The sequence below is a fragment of the Nycticebus coucang genome, chromosome 17 (genome assembly GCF_027406575.1).
Source record: "Nycticebus coucang isolate mNycCou1 chromosome 17, mNycCou1.pri, whole genome shotgun sequence".
NCBI lineage: Eukaryota > Metazoa > Chordata > Mammalia > Primates > Lorisidae > Nycticebus > Nycticebus coucang.
Window position 1 is genome coordinate 9,495,688 of NC_069796.1, and position 22,027 is coordinate 9,517,714.

The 22,027-nt window shown below is 37.2% G+C and overlaps 1 long non-coding RNA gene across 1 annotated transcript; it reads left to right on the forward strand.

Moving 5' to 3' along the window:
• Nucleotides 1-13,712: 13,712 nt before the first annotated feature.
• Nucleotides 13,713-21,673, forward strand: LOC128569285 (uncharacterized). The gene is made up of 3 exons (XR_008375297.1): nt 13,713-13,833; nt 16,834-17,089; nt 18,163-21,673. It is a non-coding gene; the product is annotated as an uncharacterized LOC128569285 (long non-coding RNA).
• The last annotated feature ends 354 nt before the right edge of the window (nt 21,674-22,027 follow it).

Below are 22,027 nucleotides of genomic sequence, written 5' to 3' on the forward strand. Positions count from 1 at the left end.
GTAAAAGTGTTCCCTTCTCTCCACATCCACGCCAGCATCTGAAGTTTTGAGATTTTGTGATGTGGGCCATTCTCACTGGGGTTAGATGATATCTCAGGGTTGTTTTGATTTGCATTTCTCTAATATATAGAGATGATGAACATTTTTTCATGTGTTTGTTAGCCATTCGTCTGTCGTCTTTAGAGAAAGTTCTATTCATGTCTCTTGCCCATTGATATAAGGGATTGTTGGCTTTTTTCATGTGGATTAATTTGAGTTCTCTATAGATCCTAGTTATCAAGCTTTTGTCTGATTGAAAATATGCAAATATCCTTTCCCATTGTGCAGGTTGTCTCTTTGCTTTGGTTATTGTCTCCTTAGCTGTACAGAAGCTTTTCAGTTTAATGAAGTCCCATTTGTTTATTTTTGTTGTTGTTGCAATTGCCATGGCAGTCTTCTTCATGAAGTCTTTCCCCAGGCCAATATCTTCCAGTGTTTTTCCTATGCTTTCTTGGAGGGTTTTTATTGTTTCATGCCTTAAATTTAAGTCCTTTATCCATCTTGAATCAATTTTTGTGAGTGGGGAAAGGTGTGGGTCCAGTTTCAGTCTTTTACATGTAGACATCCAGTTCTCCCAACACCATTTATTGAATAGGGAGTCTTTCCCCCAAGGTATGTTCTTGTTTGGTTTATCAAAGATTAGGTGGTTGTAAGATGTTAGTTTCATTTCTTGGTTTTCCATTCGATTCCAATTGTCTATGTCTCTGTTTTTGTGTCAGTACCATGCTATCTTGAGCACTATGGCTTTGTAGTACAGACTAAAATCTGGTATGCTGATGCCCCCAGCTTTATTTTTATTACAGAGAACTGCCTTAGCTATACGGGGTTTTTTCCAGTTCCATACAAAACGCAGAATCATTTTTTCCAAATCTTGAAAGTATGATGTTGGTATTTTGATAGGAATGGCATTGAATAGGTAGATTGCTTTGGGAAGTATGGACATTTTAACAATGTTGATTCTTCCCATCCATGAGCATGGTATGTTCTTCCATTTGTTAATATCCTCTGCTATTTCCTTTCTGAGGATTTCATGGTTTTCTTTATAGAGGTCCTTCACCTCCTTCGTTAGGTATATTCCTAGGTATTTGATTTTCTTTGAGACTATGGTGAAGGGAGTTGTGTCCTTAATTAGCTTCTCATCTTGACTGTTATTGGTGTACACAAAGGCTACTGACTTGTGGACATTGATTTTATATCCTGAAACATTACTGTATTTTTTGATGACTTCTAGGAGTCTTGTGGTTGAGTCTTTGGGGTTCTCTAAGTATAAGATCATGTCGTCAGCAAAGAGGGAGAGTTTGACCTCCTCTGCTCCCATTTGGATTCCCTTTATTTCCTGGTCTTGCCTAATTGTATTGGCTAGAACTTCCAGCACTATGTTGAATAGTAAAGGTGACAGAGGACAACCTTGTCTGGTTCCAGTTCTAAGAGGAAAAGCTTTCAGTTTTACTCCATTCAGTAAAATATTGGCTGTGGGTTTGTCATAGATAGCTTCAATCAGTTTTAGAAATGTGCCACCTATGCCTATACTCTTCAGAGTTCTAATTAGAAAAGGATGCTGGATTTTATCAAATGCTTTTTCTGCATCTATTGAGAGGATCATGTGATCTTTATTTTTGCCTCTGTTAATATGGTGGATAACGTTTATAGACTTGCGTATGTTAAACCAGCCTTGCATCCCTGGGATGAAGCCTACTTGATCATGATGAATGACTTTTTTGATGATAAGCTGTAATCTATTGGCTAGGATTTTGTTGAGAATTTTTGCGTCTATGTTCATGAGTGAGATTGGTCTGAAATTCTCCTTTTTGTTTGGGTCTTTTCCTGGTTTTGGTATCAGGGTGATGTTTGCTTCATAGAATGTGTTGGGGAAGATTCCTTCTTCCTCAATTTTCTGGAATAATTTCTGCAGTACAGGAATAAGCTCTTCCTTGAAGGTTTGATAGAATTCTGGAGTGAAGCCATCTGGACCAGGGCATTTTTTGGTTGGAAGCTTTTTTATTGTTTCTTTGATCTCAGTGCTTGAAATTGGTCTGTTCAGGAGCTCTATTTCTTCCTGGCTGAGTCTAGGGAGAGGGTGTGATTCCAAATATTGATCCATTTCTTTCACATTGTCAAATTTCTGGGCATAGAGTTTCTGGTAGTATTCAGAGATGATCTCTTGTATCTCTGTGGGATCAGTTGTTATTTCCCCTTTATCATTTCTGATTGAGGTTACTAGAGATTTTACTTTTCTATTCCTCGTTAGTCTGGCCAATGGTTTATCTATTTTATTTATTTTTTCAAAAAACCAACTCCTTGTTTCATTAATTTTCTGAATGATTCTTTTGTTTTCAATTTCATTGATCTCTGATTTGATTTTGGATATTTCTTTTCTTCTACTGAGTTTAGGCTTAGATTGTTCTTCTTTTTCCAATTCCATAAGATCTCTTGTGAGATTGTTGATGTGCTCTCTTTCAGTTTTTCGAATGTAGGCATCTAAAGCGATGAATTTTCCTCTCAAAACTGCTTTTGCAGTATCCCACAGGTTTTGGTAGCTTGTGTCTTCATTGTTGTTATGCTCAAGGAAGTTAATGATTTCCTGTTTTATTTCTTCCTGCACCCATCTGTTATTCAACAGAAGATTGTTTAGTTTCCATGCCTTTGGGTGGGGTCGAGCATTTTTGTTAGAGTTGAGTTCCACCTTTAGTGCCTTATGGTCTGAGAAGATACAAGGTAAAATTTCAATTCTTTTGATTCTGTTGATATTTGTTTTGTGTCCCAGGATATGATCAATTTTGGAGAATGTTCCATGGGGTGAAGAGAAGAATGTATATTCTTTATCTTTGGGGTGGAGTGTTCTATATGCGTCTATCAAGCACAGTTGTTCTAGAGTCTCATTTAAGTCTCTTATATCCATGTTTAATTTCTGTTTAGAGGATCTCTCCAGCTCTGTAAGAGGAGTGTTAAAGTCCCCTGTTATGATGGTATTATCAGATATCATATTGCTCAGACTGAGTAAGGTCTGCTTCAAGAATCTGGGAGCATTTAAATTGGGTGCATAAATATTTAGAATTGAAATGTCTTCTTGTTGTATTTTTCCCTTGACCAATATAAAGTGACCATCTTTGTCTTTTTTGACTTTAGTTGCTTTAAATCCACATGTGTCTGAAAATAAGATTGCAACTCCTCTTTTCTTCTGAATTCCATTTGCCTGAAAAATTGTCTTCCAACCCTTGACTCGGAGCTTTAATTTGTCTTTTGAAGCCAGGTGTGTTTCTTGCAGACAGCAAATGGATGGCTTGTGTTTTTTAATCCAGTCAACCAATCTATGTCTCTTCAGTGGGGAATTCAAGCCATTAACATTTATTGAGATAATTGACAAGTGTGGTAGTATTCTATTCGTCTTATTTTGTGAGAGTCCATTGCTTAGTTTTATCTTTTGCATCAGTGTGGAGGTTAGGTTCTGTCCTTTAATTTCTGAGTTCTTACTTTGCTGCTGGTCCATTGTGGTGGTCAGTGTGCAGAACAGGTTGAAGTATTTCCTGTAGAGCTGGTCTTGTTGTGGCGAATTTCCTCAATGTTTGTATATCCGTAAATGATTTGATTTCTCCGTCAATTTTGAAGCTTAGCTTAGCAGGGTACAGAATTCTGGGCTGAAAATTGTTCTGTTTAAGTAGATTAAAGGTAGATGACCATTGTCTTCTTGCTTGGAAAGTTTCATTAGAGAAGTCTGCGGTCAATCTGATGGATTTGCCCCTGTAGGTCAACTGGCGCTTACTCCTGGCAGCTTGCAGAATCTTTTCTTTGGTCTTGACTTTGGACAGGTTCATCACAATGTGTCTTGGAGAAGCTCGGTTAGAGTTGAGGCGACCTGGGGTCCGATATCCCTCTGAAAGCAGTGTGTCAGAATCTTTGGTGATATTTGGGAAATTTTCTTTTATAATATTCTCTAGTATGGCTTCCATTCCTCTGGGGCATTCTTCTTCCCCTTCTGGAATTCCTATAACTCGTATGTTGGAACGCTTCATAAAGTCCCATAATTCTGACAGTGAACGTTCTGCTTTCTCTCTCTTCTTTTCTGCCTCTTTTACTATCTGAGTTATCTCAAAAACTTTGTCTTCTACCTCTGAAATTCTTTCTTCTGCATGGTCTAACCTGTTGCTGATACTTTCCATTGCATCTTTAAGTTCCCTGATTGACTGTTTCATTTCCTTCAGCTCTGCTATATCCTTTTTATATTCTTCATATCGTTCATCTCTTATTTGATTCTGTTTTTGAATTTCCTTTTGGTTATTTTCCACTTTATTAACAGTTTCCTTCATTGTTTCCATCATTTCCTTCATTGTTTTCAACATGTGTATTCTAAATTCCCTTTCTGTCATTCCTAACATTTCTGTATAGGTGGAATCCTCTGCAGTAGCTATCTCATGGTCCCTTGGCGGGGTAGTTCTGGACTGGTTCTTCATGTTGCCTGGAGTTTTCTGCTGATTCTTCCTCATGGGTGATTTCTTTTATCTGTTTACTTGCCCTAATTTTCCTTTCAATTCCTCTTGCTCTTTAAGTTCTTCTGCCTGTGGACTAAGGGTTACAGGACCAGAAGGGTGAGAAGGTTTAAGAGCAAAAAAGCGATGAAAGAAATGAGGACCGAGTGATAAGAAAAAAAAAAAAAATGAAAAAAAAAGAAAAATAGAGAAAGGAGAGTGGTTGGGTGAAAGGAATATTGACAAAAAGAAGAGAGGCACAGAAAGAGGGAGACAGAGCAATATAGGTGTACAGTAGGGTACTTTGATACAACCTTAAAAAAAAAAAAAAAACACCTTCTGGGGGTGCCAAGTGGGGTGGTTCCCTTGAGGTCAGCAGCTCTTTGCTAACCTGATCAGACACAGTACCCCACCTCCACCAAGTAGAGAGGAAAGACAAAAATGCTATAAATCAAACCAAAACAAGCAAACAGAAAACCTTACGGGATAAAATTGGCTGGAAAAACCAAATAATAGTGGTAGAAACACTAACAAAAATGAAGTTCTGATTATTGAAATAGGCAGCAATGGGAAATTATAATTAAACTAGAAAAATTGAGAAAGAAAAAGGATCTGTATGGAAAAGGTTGAACTTAAAAAACAAAACAACAATCTAGAACGTCAAAATAAACAAAAAAAACAACCAAACCAAAAAAAAAAAAACCAAACAAACAAACAAAAAAAAAACACACACGCAACCAAAAACAAAGCAGTATGTATATGGAATTGAATATTGTCTGGGCAACACGTGGTCTTCTGGGGTATGAGATGTTAATCACAGTTCTGATACGACTGGAGGCTGCTAGTTTCTCGAACCCCAGCAGGTAGACACCCTAAATCTCTCTTCAGCCCACTTAAAAGGCACTTTGAACTTGTTCACTTAACTGAGCAGAAGCTTTCTCAGGGAAGTGCTTGTTGCTGGAATCACTGCTGAAGTGGCTATCCACTTACCCTGTGTGTCAAAACTGGTCTCCCTCTGCCCCCGAGGGTTAGGGCTGCAAGGCGGCTCAGACCCCGCCCTTAGGCTACTTGGTCGCTGGGTTACCAGCTCCCACCCAATTCCAGCTCTGCGACCCTGAGGGCGGAGCTTGCCAGGGCAGATCGCTCACAATGTCTGCCTGTGACCCAGAGCCAAACTCTATTAGCTCCGTCTGGCTCAGCGGCTCAGACTGGGGCCCTAGACAAAGGCCAAAGTTCTCCGCACTCCCGCTCAGGCTCTCCCCAAGGCAGTTCAGCTGAGTGCCAAGTCCAAAGACACCAAAACAGTTCACAGGTAAGGCCTTTCTGGTTTGCAGTCTCGCTGCTACTGAACTTACAGTTGCGGGCGGGTTTAGGCGGATTGAACACACGCGACCACTTGCCGGTTTTCCACTGTTTTAGTCCTCCTCTTGGGGTCCAGAAGTCTCTCGCTGACTCCCTGTATCCTCTCAGGGGTGATGATAGGCAGATCCCACCAGCCAGAGATGCCTGGAGTCCTATATCCCCAGACTCACGGTGCCCAGATGCAAGGAAGCTGTTACTCGGCTGCCATCTTGCTCCACCCCCTCAACTTTGAATCTTGAGGAGCATAAGAACTAAAAATGGTTGGAGGTGTAGACAGTAATGTTTCAAAAGATAGTAATGTTTATTGAAAGATATTGAGAATTAAAAAATATATATATTGTGAATTACATCCTACTTTCTAGATACACAGAGTTCACATCCCTTACAAACATCAAATTATTCAGCTTTTCTGTAATTCTATAAGGCAAGCCTTTATCCATCTAATACATTTTCTGTCTTCTTAAGTTAGAGACAATTTCTATTGCTTGTAAACAAAGAATACTGAGGGACCCTGTGGTAAGCAGAATAATGACTCCCCAAAGCTGTCATATTCTAACCCCCAGAGCCTATGAATATGCCATGTTACGTGCCAAGGAAGAGTTAAGGAATATGTTTTTGGAAATTAAGAGTGAAATTAAGTTACATTCAATAAAAAAATATGTTGACAAGGAAAAAGCCAAATCTTGAAAATTAAACACCATTCTTTTAAAGTACAAAAAAATTACAGATATATTTTCAACTTAAGTTAAGAAAAATAAAATGTATTAAAAGGTGTGGGATTCAGGCAAAGCTATGCTAAAAGGGAACTGTGTACCGTTAAATGTTTAAATTAGAAAAGAAGACATGTCTCAAGTCAATTATCAGAAAACAAAACAAAAATTGCACCTTCAGAAAATAAAACAAACATGAAAGGGGAAATTAGTGTATGGCCAAAAAGCAAGTAGAACAAAAGAAATAATAAAGGGAGCAGAAATAAAAAAAAAAATAGAAAACAGAAAAATGAGTAAACCAATGAAACCAAAAACTAGTACTTTAAAAAGTCAATGAAATTGATAGTGCTCTCGCCAGAATTGTCAAGATAAAAAGAAAGATACAAAGAACTGGTAGGAATAAGAGTTATCACTGTATATTACAGATCCCTCAGACATTTAGTATACTAAGAAGATGTTATGAAGAATGCTATTTTAATAAATTTGACAGCCTAGATAAAAGATACACTTCTCTGTCATTAATTTAAATTACTTAAAATGCAAAACTGTCCCAAGAAGAACTTAAAAACTTGAACAGCTCTGTACCAATGAAATAAGTTGAATTCATAATCTAAGATCTTACCAGAAAGAAAACTCCATGCCTGGATTCTTCACTGAATTCTCTCCAATATTTAAGGGAGAACTCATACCAATTCAGCACAATTTTTTTTTTTGAAAGCAAAAGAGGAAAGAATGCTTCTTAACTCATTTTATGATACCAGAATTACCTTAATACCAAAACCAAAAAATAAAACTATGGAGAAAAATACTCTGTGAAAATAAACATCCTCAATAAAGTATTATTAAGTCAAATCCAACAATATGTAAAAAGAATAATACACTATGATCAAGTGAGTTTATCCTAGAAATGTAAGTTTGATTAAACACCTACAAATCAGTCAATGTAATTCACTGCATTAATAAAATAAAAAAACAAAAGCAAAATACAATAAAAATAATTTTAAAGTCAATACCATTTTATAATTTAAAAATTGTAGCAAACTGAGAATAGAAGGGACTTTCCTCAAACTGATTGAAGGCATTTATGAAAAAATCTACAGATAAAATGAGTATAAATGGCAAACAGTTCCCTTCTTTGTATCTATGATAGGAACAAACTAAGTTATGTACATTCCTACTAATTAACCTTGCAAAATTGGAGGTCTTAGCTGATATAATATGTAAAGAAAAATAAAGTAAAACTATTGAAATTAAAATGGAAGAAGTAAACTTGTCCTTCTTTGGAGATGACATGATTGTATATATTAAGAAGCTCTAAGGGAATTACAAATAAGGTACTTGAACCATTACCGGAATTTAATATTTGCAGGATACAAAATCAATATTTATAAATTAGATTTATATATAAACAATAAATAATTAGAAAATGAAAAATTAAAAAACCCATTTGCAATGGAATTTAAAATATTATGGAATAAAGTTAATGAAAGCTGTACAAGACTTATACATCAGAAACTACAGAAAATTTCAAAAGGAACTTAAAAGCACTTCAATAAATGAAGAGCTTTCACTATTTTTATGAATTGGAACATTCAGTATTGTTAACATGTCAGTCCCCCCCAGCTGATCTGTATCTTCAGTGTCATTCCAATCATAATTCTTACTGGCTTTTTATTTTTGAGGGAAATGAAAAGTTGATTTAAAAAATTTATATAGGCCTAAATGTAGGAAATGAAATTATGAAAACTTGGAGACAACATGGTTAAGTTACTCTTTAGCATCAGCGTTGAAAAAAGCGTTGAAAAAAGGAGTCAGTAAATGCAGTAAAAATGTTTGCATGTCAAACACATCATAAATAGCCTCATCAGACAACTGACAAACTGTGAGAGAACATATAAGCAAAGATAAAGGACTTACTTATATCCCAAATATATCAAGAACTCTTGATGCAAAATAGAAGGAGAAATACCCCAATATCAAAGAGTGTATTCAGCATCTGGATCAGGGTTTCCAATGCCCTTCTCTAACAAAAGAAGCTGGGGCTCTGGAAAGATGGCTGATTTTATGACTCAGGCAGACAATATATAAGATGAGCGGGGGGGAGTATCTTGTAGTACAAGAAAGTATGGAAATGCTAAAAACACATATGCACAAAACAAGCGAAAAATCTAAGACCCACATTGACGAGGATTTGTCAAAGGAGCACAGGAGCCAGCTGAAAGAGTTCCTCCTGGCCAAAGCTAAAACAATTTTAGCAACAAAACAAGTAAAGTGGTATTGGATGAAAGCTCAGTGTATAAAATAAATATCCATGAGTCCAGAAGGATATAAATAAGTGATTGAGTAAAGTAATAAAGGGTGAAGAAGAGACGAATCTCTTGCACAGAAATTCCAAATACTTTATGTAGCCCTCAAGAAGATGGAGCGTAATTCCCCATCCCCAAAGCGGGGGCTGTACGTAGTAACTCCTTCCAGAGAGTAAAGTATGAATAAAGGGGGAAAAAGAGCAATTTTACAGTAGAGAAATCTGACAAACACTTCCTCAGCCAGGAATATCAATATTCATAAATCATTTATTAGTAGAATGTACCCTTGGTGTTATATAAAAAACGGAACTTCCCTGTGATGTCTTCCTCCCCAAACCAATCACCCCAGACTTACCACGAGAAAAACATTAGACAAATTCCCAGTAGTTTAGCATCCTATGAAATACTTGGACAGTGCTCCTTAGAACCGTCAAGCTAATCCATTCTGGGAGTAAAGTCTGAGAAAATGCACAGCCAAGAGGAGCCTAAGGAGATATTCAGCTAAATATTATATTATATCCTGGATATGATCCCAGAACAGAAGAAACACATTAGGTAAAAACCAATAAAATCTGGATAAACTGTGGACTTTAGTTAATAATAATGCATCAATACTGGCTCAGTTCTAACCTAAGTACCATACAAATGTAAAATGTTAATAATAGGAAAACTTTGTGTAAGCTACATGAGAACTCTTTACACTATCATCTCAAGTTTTCTGTGAACTTAAAATTGTTCCAAAGTATCATCTATTTTTAAAAATTTAATACAATAAAAAAATAGAGGAAAGAGCATATAAAATCATTAGAAAAAAGGAGAAAAGACAAAACCAGAAAAATCACAAAGAAAGTCTAAAAATGGCTCTTTAATATATGAAAAGATACTCAATTTCACTCAGGCCTAGGAAAATGCAAAGTAAAACATTTGTTTTGTTTTTCCAGAACCTTTTTCTATTTTGGATACAGCGCCCCCTTTTGTTCATAACATGCTCTTTCACTCCACTCCATTCCTGTGGTTCTGGTTAAACTGGTCATAACCCCACCTGACACATGTTAAGCACCCAATTCTTGTTAGTTAGTAGCTTCTGAAAAAACCCACACTTGAGAAAATCATTGATGACTCGAAGTTGAAACATGACCCCTTCTAGGCTGGGCAATTGAAGAGCAGTGACTAGTCACTACAGTGGGCGTCATGGAGGCAGCCCACCGTATGATCAGTATCTATCATATGGGCCACCACAGTGACATATTTGAGCTATTGTTAGATTTCTATTCTAACTCTCAAGAAAACCCATTAAGAGATTCTCTCTCACACAATTGGTCATAAGACTGAAAGTGTGCAGGGAAGAATATCTCACATTTGGCTCTTTTCAGCCAAATTCCTCTCTGCCCCAGGCTCTGAGAAGATGCTCATTTGTAGATGTTAGATGATTGGTTCTCTACCTAGGGGTGGATGGTAAAATCCAGCTGGTGAGATCAACTATTTCATGGTTCTTTTATCTGTAGTAAATGGTGGATCCAAGCTTTTTTTACAGACTTCCAATCCTAGTATAGAAATTTCCAAATAGACCAGCATTTGCAAACAGACTTAGGGAAAGGCTACTAATAGTTGTCAATTTCTAGGAGCCCTGCGACTCTGATTAAACCTAAACTACACAGGAGACTGTAGGAAACATTATAATGTGAATTTATTAACTTATAATGAAAAATAACTATCATGGGAGGAAGAAGGCTCATCATCAGTGAATAGCTTATTCTCACCTGTAATCAAGGCTCACATGATTAGAAGGTTATGTGGTAAATTTAGAAATCTTAACAGGCATTAGATAAATGTTTCTTACCATCAAAACTGATGTGTCCATGTCTCCTGCCATAGGGACCAAGGTACTATAAATATAATACCCCAAATTTCTTCTTGTCAAGAATCGGTTATAATGTTACTGTCAACATTAACCTCTTGTGTCTCTCCTTTGTGTGTAGGGAAGGATACTAAACTGAACTCTGCGACTTGCTTTCTCTGGGTTTCTTTGGCTGATACTTTGGAAATATCATCTTTTTTTTTTTGCAGTTTTTTGCCAGGGCCAGGTTTGAGCCCACCACCTCCCGCATAGGGGGGCTGGCATACTACTCCTTTGAGCCACTAGGTGCCACCCTGGAAATATCATCTTTACATTATGGTTTTGAAAGCCTAGGAAGTTTTCTCTTTTGTATGAGAATTTGCCAATCAAGTATCTGGTAATTGTGCTCATTTTTCAGCCGAAGTCTAAGAAAGCAATCTATTTCCTTCCTTTTTAGGTTCTTGAGGGCCACCTGTGTGTATAATTCTCAACATACATGTCATCTAGCTTCTGGCAAGCATAGCATTTTCAATTTGTTGCCATGTGGAGAAAAACTTGTAATAAACTTATGGATGATAACCTTAGAATTTTCTCTTTATATTATTAAATGCAATAGGTGCAAAAACATTGAGTTGCCAAGTTAAATTAAGTATAAAAGATATATCCATAAAATAATCACAAGAGAAATTTGTTCTTAGCCTACATGGCATATAATACTTGTGGACCATTCATTGTAATTTCTGTGACTTAATTCATTTTAATAATGGATGCATTTTAATCTTAATAACTATGTAGCAGTGATCAGCGTCAGATGAAGATAAATACATTTTTAGAATAAGTGACTAATGTTCTAAAATTCTTTTTTGGGAAGAACATGGCCCATATTTTAGAGAAAAACTCAAACATAACTGTAACAATAACAAAGGAATTCTATTATCAGCTAGGAACTGTTCAGATGCTGATGTTTGCCCATTATTTTTCTTTTCTCAAACCTTTTATGTAGGAGATAGTGATAAATGTCAATTGTTTTTCAATGAAGCAAACCTTAAAATTATGAAATATGACCAATTCACTGAAATTTTACATTTCGAATATTTACCAAGTTAACTTTCTTTTTTCACATTGCTCTTATTTTAGGGCATTTTAAAAAAGTTCACATTATGTTATTAATAGGTCCATGAAAGAGCTTGTCTGCTAGAAGGATTCCAGGAAGGAAGACATCCTTCTATCTTGTTATCAATTCCTGTTGACCAATAGTCTGGCTCTGGAGTGAAAGTCATCCTCTAGGTGTGAATAAGAGGGCAACTGGCTTTGTATTTAAGTCAGTAACTCTTGAGCAGTCACTGGGTGCAGAGGAAGAGGTGACTTGCTTAATTGAAGCAACAGAAGATCTAAAACTTTCATACAGAAATTTATCCCAGCCTTCGCTCTCTCTACCCCTCTCCATTTCCAGACAAAGAAGGGGTGACTCTCCCTACCTCCCTTCTCACATCTTCTAAGATCTTTTTGTGATGGAGGTTTATCCCTCAATGCTTGTCTTGCCCTGATTTTATTTAAAACAAATACCAACTGTAGGAAATGCACGAAGAAATAGGTAGAGATATACTAAAAACAGAAACCTTTAATACACATCCTTTAGCGTGATATAAATGAAATGGATAAAATATAGTAAGAATATATAATTACAACCAATAAGACAGTATTTATAGATATATCAAACTGTGTATACTGGGGACTATATCTTATTTTCAGGTGCACAGGAAACATTCATGAAAATTGACCATATCATAACTCAGGCCACACACACACACACACGCATATCAATAAAGTCCAAAGAATAGAAATAATATGAACTGCATTTTTCTAACCATAAGGCAATAAAACTATAAATTAATAATAACATTTTAAATATCCAAATTTTTAATAATTATACTTTATTAAATAACTCTTGGGTCAAAGGAAAAATCAAAATGGCACATTTTTCAAAGGAAAAATAAACTAAGTGTTCACACAATAACATATGTGAACACTTCTTGAAATTAAGTGGGAGAAACCTATTCTTCAGTTTTAAATTGTTAGTATATGTTAGAATTGTTCTAATGTGTCAATAATGCTGAATGTGTTTTTTCTTTTTCATATTTTTAGCTGGGTTGCACAATGTGTAATTTTTTTTTAATGTTTATTTATAAAAATGTGACCTTAAAGACTTGTACATTTCAAAGTACAAGAAAAAATAAAATTGAACATCACATGATCTGTACATGAAAAGCAGTGTGAAGTGGAATCACATCCTTTCTAGAAATGGCTCTGAGCAGAGCCATCAAAATTCTGTCTGATTTGGTTTCTTACTCTTTTGCAAAGAGCCAAAGTCCTTCCTACTAATGGAAGGAAAGCAAAAGTAGCTCAGCCTTTAAGAAATAAACTTTTCTCCTTTGTTTTCCCCTTCAGTTCTTTGCCCCAAAGCAGTTCCTCTGAAGGATTCTTCTCTCTTTCTAGTTCCATATATTTTGTCCCCCACACCATGGTGCATTAGGCATGATTTTTCACAATGCAAAGGATCCTGGCTCAGCAGGATCCTGGGAGTGGATTTGTGTACAACATGGCCAAGGGTTTGTTGCCTGAATTGGCCAGGACTTGTAGTTGGGTGGGTATCAGGGAGGAATGGGTAGGAAGGCTGTTCGGGGATTCGGTGGAGCTCTATAAAGGCCAGGGCTGGTTCTGTGGTGGATGCTGGGGGTTTTGCTCTCAGCGTCCATTCTTTCTTGATCGCTAGACTTATTACCAGCTCACATGATTCAAATGGCACTAGCTGCAAATTCAAGCTCTAGAACTGGGCGTGTGGCAAATCAGTGGTTCCCCGTTCAGGAGAGTGACTGTTAAGCCACAGTATACGACATCAGCCAGGATTACGAAAGTTCTATCTGAGAGTTTTGGCAGAACACATTAAAAGACTCTCTCTCTGCCCTAAAGCACTCTTCCTGGCATTCATCATGTTTTCCGGCCCAGCATATTTCAACACAATTCTTAACTTTCAGAGAATCTCCCCACTTCACCCAGAGCCAGCCTCACTGAGGCAGAACTCAGAAAGTCTGCTGCCCCTGTAGCAGTGGGGACAGGTATGCAAGCTGGACGCCTTCGCCAGTCACCCAGTCACAGGAAGCTTTGGTAGGAAGTTAGTAACTTAAGAAAGGAAGCCGGGGACACTACTTAGTGAGGACAGCAAATGGAATGCATGGCTTTCGGGGGTGGCAGTGATTACATCGTGAGTTCCTGGGCCTGGAATGGCCTTGGCACGGACAGCGTTTGAGCTCTTGGCACCAGTGTAAATATAGCCCTCGGTGTGGGTGGCAGTGACAGTAGCATTGGTCAGAGTTTCTTTAGACCCTTCATTTTGGAAGCTTCCCTGTGCACAAGGTGCTCCAGCCTTGGTGATAGTTCTGTAGCCTGTAAAAGTAGTCTTTTAATGAACTCCTCCTTTTCTGTTTAATCATCAGAGTCAGAGCGGACAGTTACAACTAAGAACTCTGACTACAATGTTGTAAAACTGGCAAACATATAGTTATTTTTATTATTTCTATCTTTTAATCTGAATTTACTAAAGTTACCTTGTATAAAGAAACTCAAGACTTTTTTTATTAAATTCAAAATCTTAAAACTTTATCTCACTACTTTAAAATAATGTGTTCACAACTTTTGATTGATGCTGCATCTTTTTTTTTAATTATGAGTAAACTGAGAGACATAGTTAGCAATGTCTGGGAAGTTACATATTTGCCTGTTTTTTTTTTTTTATACATTAATGCATTTATGGGGTACAATGTGCTGATTTTATATACCATTTAGAATGCTTATATCAAACTGGTTAACATAGCCTCACCTCTCTTACTTAATTATTGTGTTAAGACACTTGTACTCTACACTTAATAGATTTGACATGTATCCTTGCAATATGCACCATACGTGTGTTCCCATCAGGTATTTGCCTGTTTTTATTAATCTGTTGATTCTTGAGCTTGTTGATTCATTGCTCTAGGAATTTTAATCCTGAACTGAACTTGCAACTGTTGGTTCTTGCCTTTTGTCCTACTGAATAGAAACCCCCAAATCTCTGCATAGCTTTAAAATGAGGCAAAAGTATTTGCCCCTTTCAAAAACATGGCATTTGAATAGACCCAGTGGCTTTTAGATGCAAACAGCTCATTTATTCAATCTAGAGACTTCATCTCCTTGCATCGTAACTCTCATCAAGGCCTCTCGCAGTCTCACTGAGATAGATGTTCAGGCAGAGTTCATTGGATCCGTTCTGGTTCAGTGGTGGACAAAATTAGCCTATATGCAGATAGCATACTTCCACATTTGCATGAAAAAAAGAAAGTCATTATGGGGCCTTTATTAGCACCACTAACGATTTTGCCTCTCTGATTAAAAAGTTTAGTTCTTTAAAAGTCACTGAAAAAGAGTGAGAGACTCAAACTCCATTTTATTCTCCCCTCCAATAAGTTACATTAGGATTCATATTTAAAAGACAGCTAGAATTAGAGCATCATAGCATGTTGGACTTGTAAGGGAGCTCAGAGATCCAATGGGGCTGCACTGTTGGTAAGGAAACAGACACTGGAAGTAACATAGCTCTCTAAGGTTTACTCGGCACAAAGTGGGGTACCAGGCTGGAACCCAGCTCCCCTCACTTTGGGGCAGTTCTTTTCCAATCGTACCACATTACTTATGCTGGAGTCCTGCCCCAGGGACAGGGTCCTTTAAGACCTGTGGCTCTGCAGGTGATCGACTGAAGAAATATGAAGTTAGAAGGCATGAGAAAGAAAGAGACAAGACACACAGAATAGAATTTTCAAAGGTAGGAACTCAGGGGATTACCTCCTGCTTGTGGGGTTCTGCCAGTGGCCCCGAGCGTCAGTTCCACTCAGCTTTTATTGAAGGCTATTTGCACATTAGCCCAAAGAGTAAGTTGAGGAAGGGAACAAAGATGCCAGCAGTTTCTCTGAGAGAGCATATCAGCTCCTATTGTTTCTATAATCATTAACTTTAAAGGTCTGAGAAGTCTTGAGAAATCTGGAACCTGAGCGTCACGTAGTGACATCCTCCTGTCTGAGGTCTCACACACAGATTCCTAGGGAGGTGTTAAACCCTGCTGGTTCACTGCGGAGTAAAATGCCACTTGCATTGATCTCCTCTGAAGAATCAGTGGGAAAGAGGAATTTTCCTCTTATCACCACCACAGAGGGTCTTCCTCTGTGATAAGGCACATAAGCCCTCCTGCCCATATTCCAGGGCTGGAGCTGTTCCCTTGATCTCTGCCCCAGACAAATACAAATCTCCACAATGGGTATTGGCTTTGTCTGTTTACTGAGCAGGAAACAGCCTAGTTAATGTATCTTTCCAGGCCTTGCCACAGCATCTTCTGTGGTCATTATTGCTCAGAGTATACACAGACCCAACAGGGGTGTTAGTAAGCTGTATCACCAATAGGCCAGAGTTCCAGGAATAGCAGGAAACTTGCTCAGATAAGAAATTAGCAGTGGCTGGTTTAAAGGTAAACTAGCTGACTTTCCTTTGTTCCAACTCACAGCTTACTTTTTTATTTTTTCCCTTTTTCTGGAGGTGTTTCCCCTTGCCAAGAATGGGTTTTTGGTTCCATTCTGCCTGCAACTTCTTGTTAGGAAAAGATTTTCCTGAAAATTCTCAGATGGGTTTGAGATCTTTGGCATTTCTACATAATAATTTTTTTTTCCATTGGAACACAGATTGTGATCATTGATCATTGTTCTTCAGGAAAGTATGCCAGGGTCACTGTCCCATTTTCTGAGAGGGGGGCTGCATGTCTATAGCAAGAGTATAAGAATAATATTGATAAATCTCCTTTGATTAAGCCATAATAGCGTTTCTTTTTTTTCATTTTTCTTTTTTTTTAATATGAGTATTTTATTTTATTTTTTCAAAATAATATGAGGGTATAATTTCTAGGTTACATTGTTCTTACTTCAGGGTAAAAGTTCCATTTATAGAAGAGCCCCTCACCCAGGGCATAATGGTATTTCTAATTGAGGTAATAATTTTGCCTTAGGGAAGAAATTAAATGGGCTGATTCTTCTTTACAGGGGGATTCTCTAAAGAGACTTGATTTAAAACTTTGGAAAAAATTTTTGTCATCTACTTTCCAATTGCCAACTAAGAGACTTCAGTTCTGGGGCTCAGGATGGAAAGATGAAGATTCCCTCCTTTATGCAAAAAACCTTAAACAGTCTAGCTGTTTATTATGAGGCCACATAGGAAGTAGAAGGAATAAGAAGTGGTCTACCTGCCATTTCCATCTCATTGCAATTAAAAGGAGTATGGTACCACCCCAATTTAGAGGTAAGTCCAACTTTACAATCCCTACAACTGTATGATAGCATTCTATTATTTAAAAGCAATTTTATTTTATATGATTCTCTTTTGTGTTCTGTAATGTTAGGACAGAAGAGAAAATGGGGCCAGAGAAATGAAAGAACAAGACAGTGGCTTGCAGTTCAAGTTCTGTGTGAGGAGCCAGTTCCTTAGGGTCTTTCCAGGCCATGGTAGACATAGCTTTAGGAATCTCACAGACATGGAAACATCACGGTAGAAGAATATAAAGGTTTAACAACAGAAAGTATTCTGCAGAATGTAAAAATCCTGGGACCTAGACATAGTCAAAATATAGTCATTACAGGGGCAAGAATGTTTTCTGGCTAAAATATAAGAGTAGCTTCTTTTCATTTTGGCTTTCGACATGAATTTGTAAATTTGGGAGACTCCTCTCTCAGCTGACAGAATAACGTCTAAGAAAAGAAAAATGTTTGTTTTTTAAATTGTTTTCAAAAAGAAAATCCATGCTTTTCACATGATTTAATGTGTCTTTGGTGTTACATTAGGAAGCAACTGGGGGTTGGCACGCTCTTCTTATGGCTGATAGACTTAAAAAGCAGTAAACAGCAAAAGTAAGGTCTTCCACCCACATGGCAGAGTGTACTTTGAAGTTCTGCTGTGAAATATTTTACAGTATCTTGAGACAGGGTGACAAATTGTCAACCCGTGTAGCTGTCTGGGTGACCTTTCTACATGTAGAGTGACCTACGCAGAATGCTTTGTTGACAATGATCATTGAGGAACTGGTTTCCTAGCAGAGCATGTGATCACTTTCACTTTTACTCACATCTCAGTTTGCTCACAGACTCAGTTCTGTTAGGTTTAATTTCATTTCATTCAGCTTTCATAATACCTGTGGCTAATTTAGTAAAATAATTACCTTTTTTGGTTAAAAAAAAATCCTTGAATATTATTCCTTCCTTCGCTTAACACTTGCAACACATATTTTGAGGTCAAATGTTGACTCAGTCATTCAGCTTGTGAAGTCCTGCTTTTCTTTTCTTTTTTTTTAAATTTTTTTTTTTTTTTTTTTTTTGTAGAGACAGAGTCTCACTTAACCATCCTCCGTAGAGTGCCATGATGTCACAGGACTCACAGCAACCTCCAGCTCTTGGGCTTTCGCGATTCTCCTGCCTCAGCCTCCCAAGCAGTTGGGACTACAGGCGCCCGCCACAATACCCGGCTACTTTTTGGTTGCAGTTCAGCTGGGGCTGGGTTTGAACCCGCCACCTTCCGTATGTGGGGCCAGCGCCCTACTCACTGAGCCACTTTTACCTAATGGTGACTTCCGACTGGCGGTTCTCTGCATCTAGAAATCCTCTTACTGTCTCTCGTTTCCATCTCCTCCTTATTCTGCAAATTCATCTCTTCTGAGGAAACTTCCTTAGCCACAGATTGTTTTGATGCCAATACCTTTATCTGTACCTGAGGAGAATAGATGAGATCCCTTGGGAAGAACATGCCACATGAAAACAGAAGAATTGGTTTGTGGGGGACACACAGAAGAAAGAATGCCCACCAGGGAGAAGGAAGGGGAGCACAGGAAGGAAGGAGAAACCAGGAGAGGAGCCCAGGAGGGAGAGTTTCCGAGGATTTATTGCATGAATTTCATGCAAATATTGATATAGATCATTTGACCCATTAAACTCAATTTTAATTTTATATAAACATCTTGGATGTTTGTATATCTTACTTATTTGGCACAGACATTAACAAGAGAGTTGTGAGTAGTCTAAATAATTTTAATTTCCCATTGATTATGTATTATATTCACATAGTTCAAAACTTGGAAACTTTAGAGATATGTGAAATATAAAAGCCTCAATGGGCCCAAGTCACCACGGCAGAGAGGACAAGAAAACAGAAATGAGACCATTGTGGGTCTGTGTTGGTATCTGCTCATATGTGCAGAGAGTAACACAGGACTGATTCTAAGAATCTAAGAACAGGGCTACCTACAGAGGGGAGTGGGGAGCGGCAGATGGGAGTGGGCCCTGGGCAGATGCGGAACGTGTATGGAAGGGAGGCTTTTGTATTTTGCATACTTTCTAAAGTTTCCAAGTTTTGAACTATGTGAATGTAATACATCATCAATGAGTGAAATTAAAATTATTTAGACTACTCCCAACTCTGTTAATGTCCGTGCCAAATTAGCAAGATACACAAATATCCAAAATTTTTAATAAAATTAAAATTGAGTTTAATGGGTCAAATGACCTATATCAATATTTGCATGAAATTCATGCAATTAATCCTCGGTAAAAATCATTATGGCATTTGTTAATTATACTCTATTGGAAAACAGAGGAACTTTTCCAATCCATTTAAATAGGGAAACATTTTATTTGTATTTTTAGTAATTAATCATCTCTGGCTCTCAGTCAAGCAATCAAAATATTCTGAAATCCTATAAAGCATTTGCCTAGTGATACAAAGCTTCTGGACTCTTCTTTCTCCTTTTTTTTTTAAACGTAGCTAAAGCCCCCCAGAAATACAAGATTTAAATATACCTAAAAAAAGATCAAATATCATTCTACCGTTTTGATTACTTACAACCAAACCATTCCTTTGGCTTCCGAGGAATATTTGTTGAGGGTTTTAGTTTCTAAAAGCTCTCTTTAGGTAATCAAGAGATTTTTTCTTTCTTCATTTATATGTGACATATCCTATCATTGTGGAGACTTAGTACTGCCTTCTGAAATATGTTTTAAAATGTATCGATCATATACAGTAAGTCTTTAAACTATGAAAATATTTTTATGTCATTTGTTGTAGTCTCTATCTCTTTCTGTATCAAAGTCTCCTGGTGGGAAAAATTTAGTCCACAGCCGTGTTGGAATGATATCAAACCTGCCAGATCTTCCTTTCTGGACTCTTTTTTGCTAAATAAGGGATTGTTTTTCACTGATTTTGCCTGAACAGCCTGATATCGGTTCCAATTATTTCTACTTTTTAATAAAAATCCAGAGTTAGAAGCTATTTGTGAACTCCCTGAAGTTCAGTAAAAATAATAGGACTGCACCTATATTTTTCAAAAAGCATATACAAATTATTTTCTTCTATATTAATTTTTCTAAAGCTTCCAAATAGGTTTTCTAAGAACTTGAACTGATTTAACCTGTTTAAATGTAAGACTTTCTCAGAATATCCATGGTTAAGTTTCATACTTTTAACTAAGAGAAATCCTAAGTGCATATAAATTATACTTCAGTTTACTAAGGGCAAAGATTGAGAAAGAGACAAACTCCATCTGTAGCGTGGCCTTGTGAAGCCTAAGAGATGCATACAGATACTTAAAAAATAATGCTAAAAGCCCAACATTTGATTCATTCTCATTTTAAGCATAAATATAATTTTTTCTGTGTCATTGAAACCAAAAATATAATTATGATAGCATTATAACCTGTATTTTATTAAATAAGAGAACATAAACTGACTTTCACAATTTCGGTTTTCTTTAAGGATAAAATTCTAATCAAATAATTTCTTTCCTTACGTGTATTGAATTTCTGGATTGTTTTAGGACAGGTGAGGCTATCCTGCACCAACAATCTAATCCTGAGGTCTCTGTGATTTAACATGACAACAATTCATTTCCTGTTTATAAAAACTGCAATGCAAGAAGGATCCTTCTGCTCTGTGTGACTCAGGGATCCAGGCAGCTTCCATCTGAAGATACTGGTGTCTCAGCACGCGGACTGGATGACTGTGGCAAAGGCACCTTCCTTTCCATTTACAGACCATGGGCCAGAATTAGTTTCATGGCCTTCAACCAAACCATTTTTTTTTTTGTGTTCAGGAAAAAGAAAATGAACCAGGACTAGGGAAACACCAAGTATTACCTTTGCCACAATTTTAAGCATAGACCCTTTGAAAATATTTTTTCTTGACCAATTGCCCTTGGAAAAGGATATCCAAATTAGAGCTATTACTCATCTTTGATTCCTTTTGTTCCTGATGGAAAATGTTTCAAGAAAGCACATAATACCCTCAAACAACTGACCATTCAGCCAAGGAATTTGTGAACATCTCTGGTTTATCATTGCCTTAAAGATTTAACATCGCGACATGTTTTATTATAATTGGATATTGCAAATAAGAATGGGCTAGAGATGTAAGAATGTATCAGTTCAGAGTATGGCCAAGAGAATGAAAGTCTCTCATTGTGATTGCAGTTTAGCTTTTTTTTTGAGACAGAGTCTCACTATGTCGCCCTTGGTAGAGTGCCACGGAGTCACAGCTCACAGCAACCTCCAACTCTTGGGCTTAAGCAATTCTCTTGCCTCAGCCTCCAAGTAGCTGGGGCTACAGGTGCCTACCACAACACCTGGCTATTTTTTTGTTGCAGTTGTCATTGTTGTTTAGCTGGCCCTGGCTGGGTTCGAACCGGCCAGCCTCAGTGTATGTGGCTGGCGCCGTAACTACCGTGCTATGGGTGCTGAGTTTGTGGTTTAGCTTTTTGAAAATATTCCCATGGAAAATGGTTTGTATGTTTCAGATAATAAATATGGTCTCACAACTTTTACTGCATTAGTATTTGATGGAGTTGAGAATTTATATTAACAAAAATAAAATTATGTCTAATAAAAATACTCTATAAACGTCACAAAGATAAATGAGGTTTTTATAACTTAAAATTGTGTCTCTTCTGCAAGCATTTTAAATAAGAACCAAAACTTTCCACAAATTTTATAGTTTCAGGCTATTTTGAATTCCACCAGAATGATTATTTTTTTAAACAAAAGTTTTCCTTCCAAACTTTAAAGTGTAGTCAGAGAAGGTTGAAGTATCTGCTGTTGGCTTGCTTTATTAATGTGAAGACATCCTGAGTACAAAAGAAAATCAATGGCTATATATCTAACATACTAAGACTTTTCCTTGGCACACAGCATATGTTGAAGGGGC